Raw genomic sequence first — 18,311 nt, forward strand, 5'->3', positions numbered from 1 at the left:
AGTGGGGGGGGGGGGGGGGGGTTTGGGGGGCACGGACGTGTAAGGGGATGTATATGTAGAGTTTTACTTTTTGTTGGTGTAGGGTTTTTAGGGTACATTCACATGGGCGGGGGGTTCACAGTAAGTTTTCCGCTGGGAGTTTGAGCTGCGGAAAATTTGCTGCAGCTCAAACTTGTAGAAGGAAACCCACTGTAAACCTGCCCGTGTGAATGTACACTGTACATTTACATGGTGATAGGGGGTAAACCTTCAGCTGTTGCAGAACTACAAGTCCCAGAATGCACTGACAGACCGTGCATGCTAGGAGTTGTAGTTTTACAACAGCTGTAGGCACACTGGTGGGCAACCGAGTTAGAAAACAGACTCTAGCTCAGTGATTCCAACCAGTGTGCCTCCAGCTGTTGCAAAACTACAACTCCCAGCATGTATGGTCTGTCAATGCATTCTGGGAGTTGTAGATTGGCAACAGCTGGAGGCACACGGATTGGAATCGCTGAGTTTGAAAACACACTCTAGCTCGGTGTTTCCCAACCAGTGTACCTACAGCTGTTGCAAAACTACAATTCCCAGCATGCCCAGACAGTCAGGGATGCTGGGCGGTGTAGTTCTGCCATATCTGGCCCTTCAGATGTTGCAGAACTACAACTCCCAGCATGCCTGGACAGTCTGGGCATGCTGTGAGTTGTAGTTATGCAACAGCTGGGGAAGGACAGCTTGGAGACCGCTAAGTAGCCCTCCAGATGTTCCAAAACTACAACTCCAGGCATGCCCAGACTGTCCAGGCATGCTGGGAGTTGTAGTTCTGCAACATATGAAGGGCCAGATATTGCAGAACTACATGCCCAGCATCCCTGACTGTCTGGGCATGCTGGGAATTGTAGTTTTGCAACATCTGGAGGGCTACAGTTTAGAGACCACCGTATAGTGGTCTCCAAACTGTGGCTGTCCAGATGTTGCAAAACTACAACTCCCAGCATGCCCAGACAGTCAGTGCATGCTGAAAGTTGTAGTTTTGCAACATTTGGAGGACAACAGTTTAGAGACCACTACACAGTGGTCTCCAAACTGTGATCCTCCAGATGTTGCAAAACTACAACTCTTAGCATGCCCAGGCAGCCTTTGGGTGTGCGGGCATGCTGGGAATTGTAGTTTTGCAGCTTTTAGAAGGCCAAAGTGAAGATCACTTACCGCGATCTTCACTGCAGCCTTCTCCGCCGCACTTTCCGGCCGCCGCTGCTCCGTGGTGCCGACTCCGCCACCTCCACCGGTCCGGGTAAGTCGGGCCATATTCCCCCCACGTTGCCGCCTGTGTTCCCCCGCTCTGTGTCGACTTCCGATCGGTGGCCAGTGCGGGAGAAATGCACATTTGCCTTATGAAGTGCCCGCTACGGGCAGGAAACACGTTGCTTTGTGTGCCCAAATAAATTGCTATATGATCTTTGAACGTTTCATCCTTAATTCATGCTGTTAAAGCGCCTGCCGGAGATCCATTGTTCTATTGTTTTCTGGCTGATATTGGACCGGTGGTTGAGGACTTAACCGGAGGATCGGGGCTGCTGACAGCTAACCATTGTTTTACATGCTGCATGGTGTTGTACCTAGAGCTACTTGGTAAGTGTGTTCTTTACTACCACTGCCATATATAAATACAGTATTGCACTAGGGGCGCGTGTGCCTTTTTTCCTCTTTTGTCTCTACAGAGCGGGAGAAATGAACTCTAAACCCCCCCCCTCCCCCCGCCCCCATCCTGCCATTGGTGGCCAGCCTGACCGACCAATGGCGGATAGGAGGGGGTGGCAACACAGCCACCTCGCTCCTATCCTTTAGGAAGGTCGGAGCGGTCTCTGACAGCTCCAATCATTCTTAATTTCCGGATCGCGGGCAAATCGCTGGTCTGAATTGACCATCGATTTGCCGCGATCGCCGACATGGGGGGGATCTCAGGACCCCCCTCGGCATTGCCACGGGATGCCTGCTGATGGATATCAGCAGGCATCCCGGTCCGATCACGGCCCAGCGAGCGGCAGTGATCGGAAATGCCAAGTACGTATGGATACGCCCTCCGTCCTTAAGTTACGGGATGCGAGGGCGTATGCATATGCCCTCCGTCCCCAAGGAGTTAAGGTGTCTTTTTTTATTTATTTTTCCTTAGGGTAAAAAGTGAGCAAAAAAAGGGAAATGAAAAATATTATGCAGGGGTGTGGAAATATAAAAAAAAAAAAATCACTTCTCCAAGGGACTAAAATGGAGCACAATCTACTTGTCCCTCATGGCAATCCACTTGTCCCGGTACTTAAAATAATTTGAACCAAAATAGTATGTAAATAAGGTCTTCTATTAATAGAAACTTAATAGGCAGACCAGTATGTCACCCCCATTAGGTGGAACGACCCCTGATAAGTAAGTCCGCCCCATTAAGTAGGTAGTCCTCTTTATGAAGGTATGTCCCTTTAGCAAGTTGGTATGTCTCCTCATCATGTAGGTAGGCAGGTGGGGCTCCCCAAGTAAGTAAATATGCCCCATATAGATATGTCCCCCCAGTTGGTAGAAAGGGTGGGCTCCCCCAGCAGGCAGAGCCCCAGATAGATATGTCTCCCATTAGGTAGAGCTCCCCCATATGAAGACAGGCCCCCAGACAGATATGACCCACATCAGGTAGTGCTCCCAAGTAGGTATAGAGGCCCCAGATAGAGATGATCCTAATCATATCTATCTCGGGGCCTGTCTATCTACTGGGGAGCCCTACCTGATGATCAGGTAGGGGTTCCCAATAGTTGTAAATGCCTCCAGATAGATATTACCCCTGGCAGGTAGGGCTCCTGTTTAAAACAATGATGCCCCCTAAGAAGATAGGTTAGCCCCTGGTGATAAGCAGGTCATCCCTTTATGTAGTAATTAGGCAAGTTAAGGTATTTCACTGCTACAGTACTTATATCTTCCTGCTACGGCCTATAACGAGCCTTCCTTGCGGGGATGCGCGCGAAATGTGATGTCATCACACGCGCAGTGTAGGGTATCAGCAACCCGGCGAACTGCGCTGCGGATGCGATGACCCCACCAATTGCGCACCCCTCAAGGAAGGCTCGTTATTGGCTGCAGCAGGGAGATATAGATAGGTACAGTAGCATTGTGTGCTGACGGAAGCTGGTATTCGCGTTGTCGAAGAAGGAGGGTGAGTCTGAGATATTGATCATAAATGTATTAAACTGTGTACACGCAACGCGTTTAAAAACAGTCAGTTTTTTTCCATCAGGCGTGATCTTATTCAATGTACAATGCAATTTATACTGAAAGCAGTCAAAACGTCAGACGGACATGTTTGACAAAGTGAAAACATGGAAGGCATGGTAAAACATGGGAAAAAAATCCAGGAAACAGAACCATTAATAGTGATAATAATAAAAGACCATGTGGATATCTCCAGAGTTATAAACAATCATATATACACATAAATACATGTCCATATGTGTACATACATACACATGTATATACACATGTGCATAAAAACAAATAGCACAGACAAAAAATACCCTCAAAGGAAGTAAGGAGGGGGGGGGAATATATTTTTTTATAATAGACAGACACCCCTATGTGCTTCCTGGGTCTAGGTATAGGACCGTATATTGTCTGCTAATACAGTAAAAATTTACGAAAACCTAGAAAAGAACGCTGCAGCAGACGAAAATGACAAATATTCCTTCATTGATTAAAAACAAGAATTAAAAATTCAGAGGAATGGGCTTCTGACAAAGGACGACTCCTGGCTAAATTATATAAATATACTAATATGGCAATACCATATATTACGTGTAATAGTGGATATTGCATACACAAACAATGCGCACCCTCTATATTGTGTAAATATACAATACAATGAGACAGTGTTATAGCAGCAAAATATAGCAGCAAAAGTAAAGTAAAGTGCAGTGCACATCAACAATAAAATATATAGGAGGTATACAGAGAGGTACACACTGACACAATACCCACATGTGAAAGGGCAACAGCGTGGCCAGGAGTAGTCACCCCTACGATCGTTTCGGACTACATCCTTCTTCCGGGAGTTGTCAACACTCAAATGAGGTGAGTATATATCATAACATAAGACCAATCACATTACATCATATAATTATATACATTAAAGGCAGCTGTGTACCTGGTTAATCCTGCCGCGTCCTGCGTCGGTGTGACGTCGGAGACACGTGACCGCAGCTAAGCTGGAGCCGAGGAGACTAGAGCGCCCGGTAGAGCAGGAAAAAAGAAAAGAAAAATGAAAAAAATGAAAATGATAATCACAGTATACATGCCATATTTCATACCGCATGACAATACATAATGAATAATAATAAAAATAAATTAATAATGGTAGAATAAATGTTATATAAATGTGTATATGCCATATAATAATAAATCATGAAGAATAGTGCATAGTTAATAATAAATGAATAGTAATGATGCATAATAAATAAGTAGATAAATAAATGATTCATAATGTTACACATAGTAAATGCTAATATTGAGAATAAAAAAATATACATAAATTGAATGAAAATGTGTTTATGTGAGAATATAAATGTGCATAAATGTAGACGCACATGGAAATAAGAGATGTATATGTACATACCGTATATGCTGGTATGTGTAGCAAACATACTGTACAGGTTTGTGTACAGATAGTGTGCATGTATAGGGTGTCAAATGTGAATATGTGATGCAAGTGTTATGGTGTTGAAGAAGAGGGAAAGGGAAAGAGGGGAACAAAAGGGGATTAAAAAAGGGGGGGGGGGGAGATTCCCCCCAAAAAAAACACAGGATGAGAATACCAAACACAATATAAAATATAATTTTATAACAAATTTTAACAGCTCCACGGCTCAAATCCATATTATCTTAAAGAAGCGTTGGGCAATTTTATTTAGTGATCAAATTTTAAAATAAAAAATTCCTTCTAAGCCCCTTATAACTTATCAGAGAGCTCGTACATTGAGAAGCCACCTTGCACCGGGTTGTCTTAAGGCTGTAACATCTCAGAAAGACATAACAGCACCTTTTTCCTGCACGGGCACTTTTACATGTAACCATGTCTATGTTGCTCGTGGATCTTTAAAAAAAAAAAAAAAAAACTTCTACTTTTAAGTCGTTCTCTATTAGAGGAAGATATGATTGCTCCTCTGTTGTTTATCTGCTGACCTGCAAGTGCGGGTTACAGTATATTGGTCGAACAATCCAGTCACTCAGAGCCAGAATGAACATAGTTTTAACATAAACAGTAAATTCATGGAACACAGCATGTTGAGTAGGGATCGACCAATTATCAGTTTGGCCGATATTATCGGCCGATAATCACGATTTGGGCATTATCGGTATCGGCAATTACCTTGCAGATATGCCGATAATGCCCCGCCCGCACCGCGACGCACCGGCCCCATTGCCTCCCCCATCCCCGGTTTTATAATTACCGGGGCCCAGGGTCAACGCTACTTCTGGCTCCTGCTGCGTTACGCTGTAACAGCTCAGGAGGACGCCACCGGAGCCAGATGTAGAGTGGACCCCGGGCCCTGGGAAAAGGTAATAATAAAACCGAGGATGTGGGAGGCAATGGGGCGGTGCGGTGGGGGGTGCGATGCAGTGCGGTAGTGGGCGCGGTGCGGCGGGGGGGGGGGGGGTTGGGGTGGCGGTGATAGGACTCAGGACCACCGGACAGGCAAGGGGAGAGAAGCGGGTGGCGGCGGCGGTCTATGGCACCGCAAAAGCCGCTGCAGTTCATTGATTTAAAGCGCCCGCTTTAAATCAATGATCTGCGGGGGGGGGATAGGCGATAACTTATACCGAAATATCGGTATGTTATCGGCTATTGGCCCTAACATAGTTACATAGTTAGTATGGTTGAAAAAAGACATACGTCCATCAAGTCCAACCAGGGGATTGAAGGGAAGGATGTAAGGGGATAAGGGAAAGGGATGTAGTTTTATAATTCTGCATAAGCATTAATGTTGTTTTGTTTCAGGAATGTATCTAACCCTGTTTTAAAGCTGTTAATTGTTCCTGCTGTGACCAGTTCCTGAGGTAGACCGTTCCATAAATTCAGTCCTCACGGTAAAGAAGGTGTCTCCACTTTAGACTAAACCTTTTCTTCTCCAGACGGAGGGAGTGCCCCCTCGTCCTTTGGGGGGGCTTTAACCTGGAACAGTTTTTCTCCATATTTTTTGTATGGGCCATTTATATACTTATATACGTTTATCATATCCCCCCTTAAACGTCTCTTCTCAAGACTAAACAACTGTAACTCCTTTAATCGCTCCTCATAGCTACGATGTTCCATGCCCCATATTAGTTTAGTCGCGCGTCTCTGCACCCTTTCCAACTCTGCAGTGTCCCTTTTATGAACAGGCGAGCAAAACTGAACAGCATATTCCAGGTGAGGCCGTACCAATGCTTTATAAAGGGGGAGTATTATGTCCCTGTCCCTTGAGTCCATGCCTCTTTTTATACATGACAATATCCTGCCGGCTTTGGAAGCAGCAGCCTGACATTGCTTGCTATTCTGTAGTCTGTGCTCTACAAGTACACCCAGATCCTTCTGTACCAGTGACTCTGCCAGTTTAATCCCCCCCTAAGACATACGATGCATGCATGTTATTAGTACCCAGATGCATAACTTAACATTTATCCACATTGAACCTCATTTGCCAAGTGGATGCCCAGACACTTAGTCTATCCAAGTCATTTTGTAACTTATGCACATCCTCTATAGACTGTACCGTGCTACAAAGCTTGGTGTCATCTGCAAAGATAGAAACAGAGCTGTTAATACCATCCTCTATATCATTGATAAATAAATTAAACAGCGGGCCCAGTACTGAACCTTGGGGTACACCACTAATTACCGGGGACCAATCAGAGTACGAATCATTGACCACCACTCTCTGGGTACGATCCATGAGCCAGTGTTCAATCCAGTTACAAACTAAAATTTCCAAGCCCAAAGACCTTAACTTACCTGTCAGACGTCTGTGAGGGACAGTATCAAACGCTTTGGCAAAATCCAGAAACACTATATCCACAGCCATTCCTCTGTCAAGGCTTCTACTCACCTCTTCATAAAAGCAAATTAGATTGGTTTGACAACTTCTATCCTTAGTAAACCCATGCTGGCTATCACTTATAATACTATTATCCCCTATGCATTCCTGTATGTAATCCCTTATAAGTCCTTCAAACAATTTACCCACAATGGACGTTAGACTTACCGGTCTATAATTGCCTGGCGAAGACCTAGAGCCCTTCTTGAAGATTGGTACCACATTAGCCTTGCGCCAGTCCCTTGGCACAATACCAGACACCAGAGAATCTCTAAATATCATGAACAAGGTTACAGATATTACTGAACTTACCTCTCTAAGAACTCTTGGGTGTAGTCCATCCGGCCCTGGAGATTTGCTTACATTTACTTACCTGGCCAATGTCAGCTCCTTTTTCCATAGTGTATACAGAACTAAAGAACCCATTCAGTAGCTCCGCCTTCTCTTGATCGGCCGTGACAACCTCCCCATTATCATTATTAAGGGGGTCCTACATGCTCTGTCCTTGTTTTTTTTTTTTGTATTTATATATCTAAAAAAATATTTAGGATTAGTTTTGCTTTCTTTGGCCACCTGTCTCTCATTTAGAATTTTTGCTGTTTTTATTACATTTGTACAGATTTTATTAAGCTCTTTGTACTGTTTAAATGTTATAGCTGACCCATCAGATTAGAATTTTTTGAAGGCAATTTTTTTGTTTATTGCTCTTTTAACATCATTTGTCAGCTATGTAGGATTTAGTTTTAATCGTTTATATTTGTTCCCCTTTGGTATATATTTAGCTGTATAGTTATTTAGAGTTGATTTAAAAATGTCCCATTTACCTTCTGTATCAGTATTTGACAACACCTCCCCCCAGTCTATGTCCTGTAGTGCATCTCTCAGCCCAGGAAAATTTGCCTTTTTAAAGTTATATGTTTATGCCTTCCCTGTCTGTCTTTGTTTTCTACATTTTAAGTCAAAAGTAACTATATTGTGGTCGCTATTACCAAGGTTTTCCCGCACAGTTACATTACCCACCAGCTCTGCGTTGTTGGAAATGATCAGATCCAACAAGGCATCACTTCTTGTTGGGTCCTCCACAAACTGGCCCATAAAATTATCCTGCAATAAATTTAGGAATTTTCTCTCCTTTGTAGTTTTAGCCAGCCCCCGGCCTTAATCTATATCAGGGTAGTTAAAATCTCCCAATATTACCACTGTACCTGCCCGGGCGGCCCTCTCTATTTGTTTATACAGCTGACCTTCTATCTCTTCAGTGATATTAGGGGGTCTGTAGATTACACCAAATACTATTTTTTCAATATTTCCCTCCTTTTGTAATTCTACCCACAGTGATTCCACATCCTCAGAATCATCACACACTATGGCATCGTTCACACTGGCTTTCATACCACTTCTTACATACAGACAGACTCCACCACCTTTTCTGTTCATTCTATCCTTGCGAAACAATGTAAACCCCTGCAGATTGACAGCCCAGTCATGCGAGGAGTCCAGCCATATCTCAGTGACCCCAACTATATCAATATGTTCCTCCAGTATCAAGGCCTCAAGCTCCCCCATTTTATTTGCTAGGCTTCTGGCATTTGTGAACATACTTTACATTTCCATTAAGTTTTACACATATAGTCTCACTAATGGGATTTTCAGAGTTATTGGGGTTAATGTTATTTTTTGAGTTATAAGGGCTAATTGTACTATTTAAGTTATTGGGGCTAATGGGATTTTTTGCGTTATTGGGTCGAACGTTGTTATTTGTTATTGGGGCTAATGGAATTTTTTGAATTATTGGGATTACAATTTTTCGGGCTACATTTATTTTTACGGCTGGTTTGTAACCCATGGATCTCCTTATCCACTGCTCTTAACCTCCCCCCACAGGACTCCTCTTCACCCACCATTATGTCCTGACTCCTCTCTAACCTATCCATCCCACTGTCTGCTTTCTTTGCTTTATTATCCTCCCCCCACTCACCTAGTTTAAATACTCAGCCACCCCTTCCAGGATTCTCTCCCCCATTCAGGTGCAAATTATCCGTAGAATAGAGTTTGTACCCCAATGAAAAGTCAGCCCACATATTATCGGTATCGGCCCTAAAAAAACGATATCGGTCGATCACTAATGTCGAGACATATCACTATGATTCACGCTGGGGATTTACATTGTTTGACAGTTCAAATTATTGACTCTATTCCTGAAGCGACATACAATAGATTTCAGAAATTGATTACTAGGGAATCGTATTGGATTTTCAATATAAATTCATTATGGCCCCATGGATTAAATGAAAGGATAGAAAAAAACTAAGTTTTAACTGAATATGGTTCATCTTTTTTATTTTTTTTTTTTTTTTTTTTTTTTTTTTTTTTATATATTGCTTTTTTTATGTATACATTGCCCTTTTTTTTTTTATAAATCACTTTTTTATATACCACTTTTTTATATTTTTTTTTATATATGTACTGCTCTTGTTGTTGGGTGATATATATAATATGTGCGTGTGTGTGTGTGTATGTATGTGTATACACATGGACATGTATTTATGTGCATATGATTGTCCATAACTCTGGAGATATCCACATTGTCTTTTATTATCACTATAAATAGTACTATTTCCTGGATTTTTTTCCATATTTTACCATGCCTTCCATGTTTTCACTTTGTCAAACAAGTCATGTCCGTCTGACGTTTTGACTGCATTCTGTATAAATTGCGTTGTATGTTGAATAATATCAGGCCTGATGAAAAAAACTGTTTTGAAACACGTTGTGGACACAGTTTGTAAATTTGTGAACAATATCTCGGACTTTCCCTTCTTCCTTGACAACACGATTGCCAGCTTCCATTTCCTGCCTTACCGCTGAACTCCATAGTCTTCGCGCCGATCAGTCGGCAGGGGAGGCTGCTGCTGTCGACCATTCTTTATGCCCTTCTGAGTGTTGTGCCTCATCAGCACAGTGCCTCCTCAGCACAACTCCACCAGGTGAGCAAGTTTCTTATCAGTCTCTCACCTTGGAGACACTTCTGATTCCACACAGGGAGCGCTCCGTATCTGTTCCACTCGACCATGTACAAGTGACTGATGGGGTTTCAGCTCCCAGGGCTGTCAAGAGGTTGGAGATCAAGCCTTGAGTAGAGGGAGACTGCCTATACAATATTTTGAAAAGATGGTATGCCATTTTGGAAACTACACCCCTCAAGGCAAGTAACAAGGGGTCCAGTGATCCTTAACACCCCACAGGTGTTATACAACCTTTCGTTAAAGTCGAATGTGCAAATAGAAGAAATGGGGTTACAAATTATTTTTTTGAGTATGGAAATACCCCATGTGTGGACATAAAGTGCTCTGTGGACAAACTACAATGCTCAGAAGAGAAGGAGCACCATTGGGCTTTTGAAGAGAGAATTTGTTTGGAATGGAAGTCATTTACATGTGCATTTTTTTTTTCACCTCTTGTGAAAATGAAGTATGGTGCAACACCAGCAAGTTTGTGAAAAAAAAAATTTAAATTTTTTTACATTAACATGCTGGAGTAGACCCCCAACTTTACCTTTTCATAAGGGGTGAAAGGAGAAAAAGCCCCCCAAAATTTGTTAGGCAATTTTTCCAGAGTACGGAAATTCCCCATATGTGGCCCTAAACTGTTGCCTTGAAATAAGACAGGGCTCCAAAGTGAGAGCGCTATGCGTATTTGAGGCCTAAATTAGGGATTTGCATAGGGGTGGACATAGGGGTATTCTACGCTAGTGATTCCCAAACAGGGTGCCTACAGCTGTTGCAAAACTCCCAGCATGCCAGGACAGTCAATGGCTGTGCGGCAATACTGAGAGTTGTTGTTTTGCAAAAGCTGGAGGCTCCATTTTGGAAACAGACTGTGTAGGGGTATGTGTATATGTAGTGTTTTTTTTACTTTTTATTTTGTGTAGTCTTTTTAGGGTACATTCACACGGGCAGCTTGCACGGACAGCAGAAGGGCATGTTGGGACTTGTAGTTATGCAACAGCTGGAGGCATAATACTACTTCCAGCATGCCCTTTGGCTGTCCATGCATGCTGGGGGTTGTAGTTATGCAACAGCTAGAGGCACACTGGTTGCAAAACAGTTTAACTCTGTGTTTCCCAACCCATGTGCCTCCAACTGTTGCGAAATTACAACTCCCAGCATGCATGATCTGTCACTGCACGCTGGGACTTAGTTTTGCAACAGCTGGAGGCACATGGGTTGGGAGAATGAACATTGCAGTTTTAATACTGATATGCCAATTCCCAGAATGATGACCCAGAGTATAGCCAAAAGTAAAATTATGCCTGCCCCAAACCCTATGCTCTGAATCATCATTCTGGGAATGTGATGTGTGTGGCCGTCCCTATAACCTGTTACCTCAAATGCGCACCCTGCTCAGGTGGGGAGAAAGAGGTTTTGGGATTTTTTTTTTTTTTTTGGGGGGGGGGCGTGGTTTGGTTTTAAAATCTGGAAGACAATGTACTCTAGACTGGTACATTGGAGTCAATTTCTGGGGAATAAAAATCAGGTGAAAGGATAAAAATGTTGTACTCCATGGAAGTGTGCTACTCCCTGAAGCAACCCTTAATGCAGAGGCCAAGATTATTGGGGCAAGTGTCGCATTGAGTGGTGGTGTCCTTGCGAATCCCCCTCTTGCGCCACACTCTGCATTTTTTCTGAGATCGTCCCTTCTTTCCAGTGAGGGGGACGATCCGGGGGCCCATAGTTCCAGAGGTGCTCTGACCCGCTCTTCGGTGGTCACCAAAGATTAGGGCCTTTAGAACATCCTCTTGAAACTGTATGAATGTCCCTGTGTTGCCAGCGTACTGGGACAGTACAAAAGCATTGTACCTGGCAACCTGTACCATGTAGACCGCAACTTTTTTTTTTGTACCATGTACGTGTTTTCCGCATGGCGTTATATGGTTTGAGGACTTGATCAGAAAGATCAACTCCCCCCATATACCGATTGTAGTCAAGAATACAATCGTGCTTGAGGACCGGTCCCACGGTACCTCGCACAGGGACAGGGGTGCTGCCATTCCCATGAATTGTGGTGAGCATAAGGACATCCCTCTTGTCCTTATACCTGACCAGCAAGAGGTTTTCATGGGTAAAGTCACGGGACTCACTCACCCGGGGGATAGGAGTCTGAAGGGGATAGGAAGGAAGGACTCTTTGATTCTTCCGGACTGTCCCCCAAGCGAGCGTGGATCTGGCAGAGAGGGATGTGAAGAGAGGGATACTAGTATAAAAGTTGTCCACATAAAGGTGGTAACCTTTATCTAGCAATGGGTGCAAAAGGTCCCAAACAATTTTCCCGCTAACACCTAGAGTGGGGGAACAATCTGGGGGTTCAATACGGGAATCTCGTCCCTCATACACCATAAACTTGCAAGTGTACCCTGAGGTATTCTCGCAAAGTTTATACATCTTCACGCCATACCGCGCTCGCTTGGTAGGGATGTATTGCCGGAAGCTGAGTCTCCCTTTAAAGCTGATGAGACTCATCAATAGCGTCCTCCCTTCCAGGGACATAGGCCTCCAAAAATTTGGCCCCGTGATTGGTGACCGGCCTGATTTTATACAGGCGGTCGTACGGGGGATCAGTTTGGGGGGGGGGGGGGGGGGACATGCCGCCTTATCAGCATAATGCAAACATTTCTGAATGGCCTCAAACCGGGGACGTGCCATGGCCATATTGTAGAGCGGTGTCTGGTAAATGACGTCCCCACTCCAATATTGCCAGACACTGGATTTCTTGACCAGGCCCCAAAATGTCTGCATCGACTGGGAACCAGCCATTGGGCCTAGCCAAGAGTGAGCCCGGGTGAGCGGCGACGAACTGTTGGGCGTACAGATTCGTTTGCTCAACCATCTGATTGACAGTCGTCACTGAAATAATTAAGTCTATTTCAGTGAACCTGACAATGTCGATCTTGATTCCTGAGTCGCCAACAAACTCGGGAATCACGGACTCGTGGTCCGCTGGCTTATTCCAGACAAGTTCTCTGGTACGGGGCACCAGTGAACTTGGCCAGGGGCTTGACTAGTATGAGCGCCAGGGCGACTCATACTAGCATGGGGCACAAGGTCAGGAGCAGAGGAGCAGCGTCTCCGCCGCCTTGGTGGCTCATCAGAACTAGATGATGACGACAAGGAAATAAGGAAGGTGGGGTCTTCCTCGTCCTCTGAGACGATTTGTGTCGGAGACAAGTATGGCATATGCCGCCTCTGCTGAAAACTCCCTGCGGGCCATTTCCCTACTCTAATGGGGGTGAAGTGTAGAAATGTGGGGGGAAAAACTTTATTCGTGTGTGTGGTGTGGTGCGACAGGGAGTGCGGACGTCAGTGGGGGGGTCCAGCCATTCAGCCCAGAACAGTGGCTGGTGGCGCGTACACAGACGCCCACACAAAATACCCGAAAAATAAAATAATAAAACGTTTAACCCCGAAAAAATGCAACCACCTGGACCCAAAAAAAGGCTGATTAGTGATAAATCACTGACAGCGGTGGGGCAGCCTGAGGTACGGTCCGTCCACAAAACACAGGCCTGCTACCGGTGGCACGGACCGCCTATAAGTGCAAAAAAAAACTAAAAAGTGCCTGCAGCGGCGGGTGGGCTTTAGCTAATGGTGGCAGACCTCTCTTTTATAGCTAAGAGGGTCCAGCCACACGTTAAGCAAAAAAAAGGTCTGCGCCCCAAAAAAACGCTGGCGGCAGACCGCAGCGACCCAGTAGGGCCGGGGTCACGCAGCTAAAGGTGCTACGGACCTAAGGATAGTACACTGAAAAAATATATATATTTTTTAACTCCTAACTGTTCCTACCTAATCTAAAGCTAACCCTGCTTTCTGTGCCAAGGGGCCACAGAAACAGGGCAAGGGGGCACTTTTTTTTTACACTTTTTTGTGTATGATGGGGGAGATGGATGAACAGAGCTCCTTCATGCACACCAGATCTGAACAAAATGGTGGGCAGAACGGAGCATCGTGCTCCTGATCCCACCTCCCCCTCCCCTTACTGCAGTGATTGGTGCTGTCACCCAATCACTGCTGTACTGGCGGATAGCCACAGTGCCGCCCTCCAGTACGTTATGGATAATGATAGGTGGTGTCTGTTACACCACCGATCATCATCCTTATCCGGGTCATGTGGTCGCATGTGATCCACGTGACCCGGAAGCGCGCGCAGACGGCCGATGAGTATTCACCGGCAGACTGTGGTGTTCGCCTGTATGAGGATCCCCTCCAGCAAGGAGACGGGATGCCTGCTGAATGATTTCAGCAGGCATCGCGGTCCAGTCCCCGCCCGCTGAGCGGCGGGAACCCAAATAGCAGAAAATCACTTGTCTGAATTGACATGCGATTTTCTTCGATTGCTGACATGGGGGGGGGTCTCAGGCCCCCCTCGGCGATGTGCCGGGATGCCTGCTGAATGATTTCAGCAGGCATCCCAGTCCGGTCCCCAACCGGCTAGCGGCGGGGACCGGAATTCCCACGGGCGTATGCATACGCCCTACGTCCTGAAGAGGTTAAATCAGTTTGTTGTGCAAATGGCTGTATAAAACTATCAACATATTGGGATAAATTTGAAGTTAATGAACTGATTCCAGAAACTATAGGTCTACCGGGGGGAGGAAAATAATCTTTATGGGTAAACAATAATATACGGGCAAACGGTCAGGGGTGCTCAGTACGAACTTTGATTCCTTTTCACTGATGATCCCATCCTCCAATGCATCTTTGCATAAAAAAGATAATTCAATACTGTACTCTGATGTAGGATCCATTTCTAATTTTTTGTTAACTCCCTGAAGGACCAGGCCATTTTACACCTTAGAACCATAGCGTTTTTTGCACATCTGACCACTGTCACTTTAAACATTAATAACTCTGGAATGCTTTTAGTTATCATTCTGATTCCGAGATAGTTTTTTTGTGACATATTCTACTTTAACATGGTGGTAAATTTTAGTGGTAACTTGCGTCCTTTCTTGGTGAAAAATCCCAAAATTTGATGAGAAAATTGAAAATTTAGCATTTTTCTAACTTTGAAGCTCTCTGCTTGTAAGGAAAATGGATATTCCAAATACATTTTTTTTTTATTCACATATACAGTATGTCTACTTTATGTTGGCATCATAAAATTGACATGCTTTTACTTTTGGAAGGCACCAGAGGGCTTCAAAGTTCAGCAGCAATTTTTCACAAAATTTTCAAACTCACTATTTTTCAGGGACCAGTTCAGGTTTGAAGTGGATTTGAAGGGTCTTCATATTAGGAATACCCCATAAAAGACCCCATTATAAAAAAAAAACTGCACCACCCAAAGTATTCAAAATGACATTCAGTAAGTGTTTTAACCCTTTAGGTGTTTCACAGGAATAGCAGCAAAGTGAAGGAGAAAATTCACAATCATTTTTTACACTTGCATGTACTTGTAGACCCAATTTTTGAATTTTTACAAGGGGTAAAAGGAGAAAATGTATACTTGTATTTGTAGCCCAATTTCTCTCGAGTAAGCACATACCTCATATGTCTATGTAAAGTGTTCGGCGGGCTCAGAAGCGAAGGAGCAACAAGGGGATTTTGGAGAGTACGTTTTTCTGAAATGTTTTTTGGGGGGCATATTGCATTTAGGAAGCCCCTATGGTTCCAGAACAGCAAAAACACTCCACATGCCATATCATTTTGGAAACTAGACCCAAATAGGGTTAATAGCAGAAAATACCCCCCAAAATTTGTAACCCCATCTCTTCTGATAAGGAAGATACCCCATAAGTTGACCTGAAGTGCACTACGGGCGAACTACAATGCTCAGAAGAGGAGTCATATTTGGCTTTTTGAGAGCAAATTTTGGTCGGGGGGCATGTCGCATTTAGGAAGCCCCTATTGTGCCAGAACAGCAAACCCCCCCCACATGGCATACCATTTTGGAAACTGACCCCTCACAGAATTTAATAAGGGGTGCAGTGAGTATTTACACCCCACTGGCATTTGACAGATCTTTGGAACAGTGGGCTGAGCAAATGAAAAATTTAATTTTTCATTTTCACGGACCACTGTTCCAAAAAATCTGTCAGACACCTGTGGGGTGTAAATGCTCACTGTACCCCTTATTACATTATGTGAGGGGTGTAGTTTCCAAAATGGTTTCACATGTTGGGGGTCCATTGTTCTGGCACTATGGGGGCTTTGTAAACACACGTGGCCTTCAATTCCGGACACATTCTCTCTTCAAAATCCCATTGGCGCTCCTTCTCTTCTGAGCATTGTAGTTCGCCCGCCGAGCACTTTACATCCACATTTGGGGTATTTTCTTACGCAGAAGAAATGAGGTTACAAATTTTGGGGGGCTTTTTTTCTATTTTCCCTTGTGAAAATGAAAAATTTAGGGTGACACCAGCATTATAGTGAAGAAAAAAATAATTTTTTTTCATTTTCCCATCCAACTTTAACAAAAATTTGTCAAACACCTGTGGGGTGTTAAGGTGCACTATACCCCTTGTTACATTCCATGAGGGGTGTAGTTTCCAAAATGGGGGCACATGTCAGTATTTATTATTTTGCGTTTGTCAGAACTGCTGTTAAATTAGCCACCCCTGTGCAAATCACCAATTTAGGCTTCAAATGTACATAGTGCTCTCTCACTCCTGAGCCTTGTTGTGCGCCCGCAGAGCATTTTGCGCCCACATCTGGGGTATTTCCGTACTCAGGAGAAATTGCGTTAGAAATTTTGGGGGTCTTTTTTTTTCCTTTTATCTCTTGTGAAAATAAAAAGTATGGGGCAACACCAGCCTGTTAGTGTAAAAAAAAAAATAAAAATTTTCACTAACAGGCTGGTGTAGACCCCAACTTTTCCTTTTCATAAGGGGTAAAAGGAGAAAAAGCCCCCCCCAAAATATGTATTGTAATTTCTCCCGAGTACGGAGATAGCTCATATGTGGCCCTAAACTGTTTCCTTGAAATACGACAGGGCTCGGAAGTGAGAGAGCGCCATGCGCATTTGAGGACTAAATTAAGGATTGCATAGGGGTGGACATAGGGGTATTCTACCCCAGTGATTCCCAAACAGGGTGCCTCCAGCTGTTGCTAAACTCCCAGCATTTCTGGACAGTCAGTGGCTGTCCAGAAATGCTGGGAGTTGTTGTTGTGCAACAGCTGGAGGCTCCGTTTTGGAAACACTGCCGTACAATACGGTTTCAATTTTTATTGGGGGGACAGTGTAAGGGGGTGTATATGTAGTTTTACCCTTTATTTTGTGTTCGTGTAGTGTTTTTTTAGGGTACATTCACACCGGCGGAGGTTTACAGTGAGCTCCCTGCTAGGAGTTTGCGCTGCGGAGAAGAATTTGCCGCAGCTCATACTTGAAGCAGAAAAATTACTGTAAGCCTGCCCGTGTGAATGTACCCTGTACGTTCACATGGGGGGGGGGGGGCAAACCTCCAGCTGTTTCAGAACTACAACTCCCAGCATGTACTGACAGACCATGCAGACTGGGAGTTGTACTTTTGCAACAGCTGGAGGCACACTGGTTGGAAAACCTTCAGTTAGGTTCTGTTATCTAACTCAATATTTTCCAACCTGTGTGCCTCTAGCTGTTGCGAAACTACAACTCCCAGCATGTACTGATCACCAAAGGGCATGCTGGGAGATGTAGTTATGCAACAGCTGGAGGGATCACAACTACAACTCCCAGCATGCTGAGACAGCTGTATGCTATCTGTGCATGCTGGGATTTGCAGTTTTGCAACAGCTGGAGAGCTACAGTATAGAGACCACTGCAAATTGTGGCCCTCCAGATGCTGCAAAACTACAAATCCCAGCATACCCTGACAGCAAACAGTTGTGTGGGCATGCTAGGAGTTGTAGTTTTGCAAGATCTGGAGGGCTATAGTTCAGAGACTACCATATAGTGGTCTCAAACTGTAGCCCTACAGCTGTTGCAAAACTACAACTCCCAGCATGCCCAAACAGCTGTCAGGGCATGCTGGGAGTTGTAGTTTTGCAACAGCTGGAGTGCTACAGTATAGAGACCACTATATAGTGGTCTCGGACTGCAGCCCTTCAGATGTTGCTAGGCAACTTACCGGCTTCCGTCGGCCGCTGCTCTCCGACGCCGATCGTCGCCCGCAGCCTCCGCAGAACGGTAAGTGGACTGGGTGGGCAGGACGGGGAAAACTAAAGTTAACCCCCCCCCCCCTCCGCCCCCGATCTG

General features: G+C 44.6%; 1 protein-coding gene and 1 long non-coding RNA gene across 3 annotated transcripts in view; one reads left to right on the forward strand and one right to left on the reverse strand.

The window, feature by feature from the left end:
- Positions 1 to 18,311, forward strand: part of PPP2CA (protein phosphatase 2 catalytic subunit alpha) — a 139,370-nt gene that overhangs the window by 81,168 nt on the left and 39,891 nt on the right. The window lies entirely within an intron of this gene.
- LOC130267212 (uncharacterized) overlaps positions 1 to 18,311 on the reverse strand; it is a 174,852-nt gene that overhangs the window by 74,562 nt on the left and 81,979 nt on the right. For both annotated transcript variants that reach the window (XR_008843098.1, XR_008843099.1), the window contains exon 3: positions 4,157 to 4,232. This is a non-coding gene — a long non-coding RNA (uncharacterized LOC130267212). The remainder of the gene's footprint in view (positions 1 to 4,156; positions 4,233 to 18,311) is intronic.

This window comes from Hyla sarda, chromosome 4, assembly GCF_029499605.1.
Source record: "Hyla sarda isolate aHylSar1 chromosome 4, aHylSar1.hap1, whole genome shotgun sequence".
Lineage (NCBI taxonomy): Eukaryota > Metazoa > Chordata > Amphibia > Anura > Hylidae > Hyla > Hyla sarda.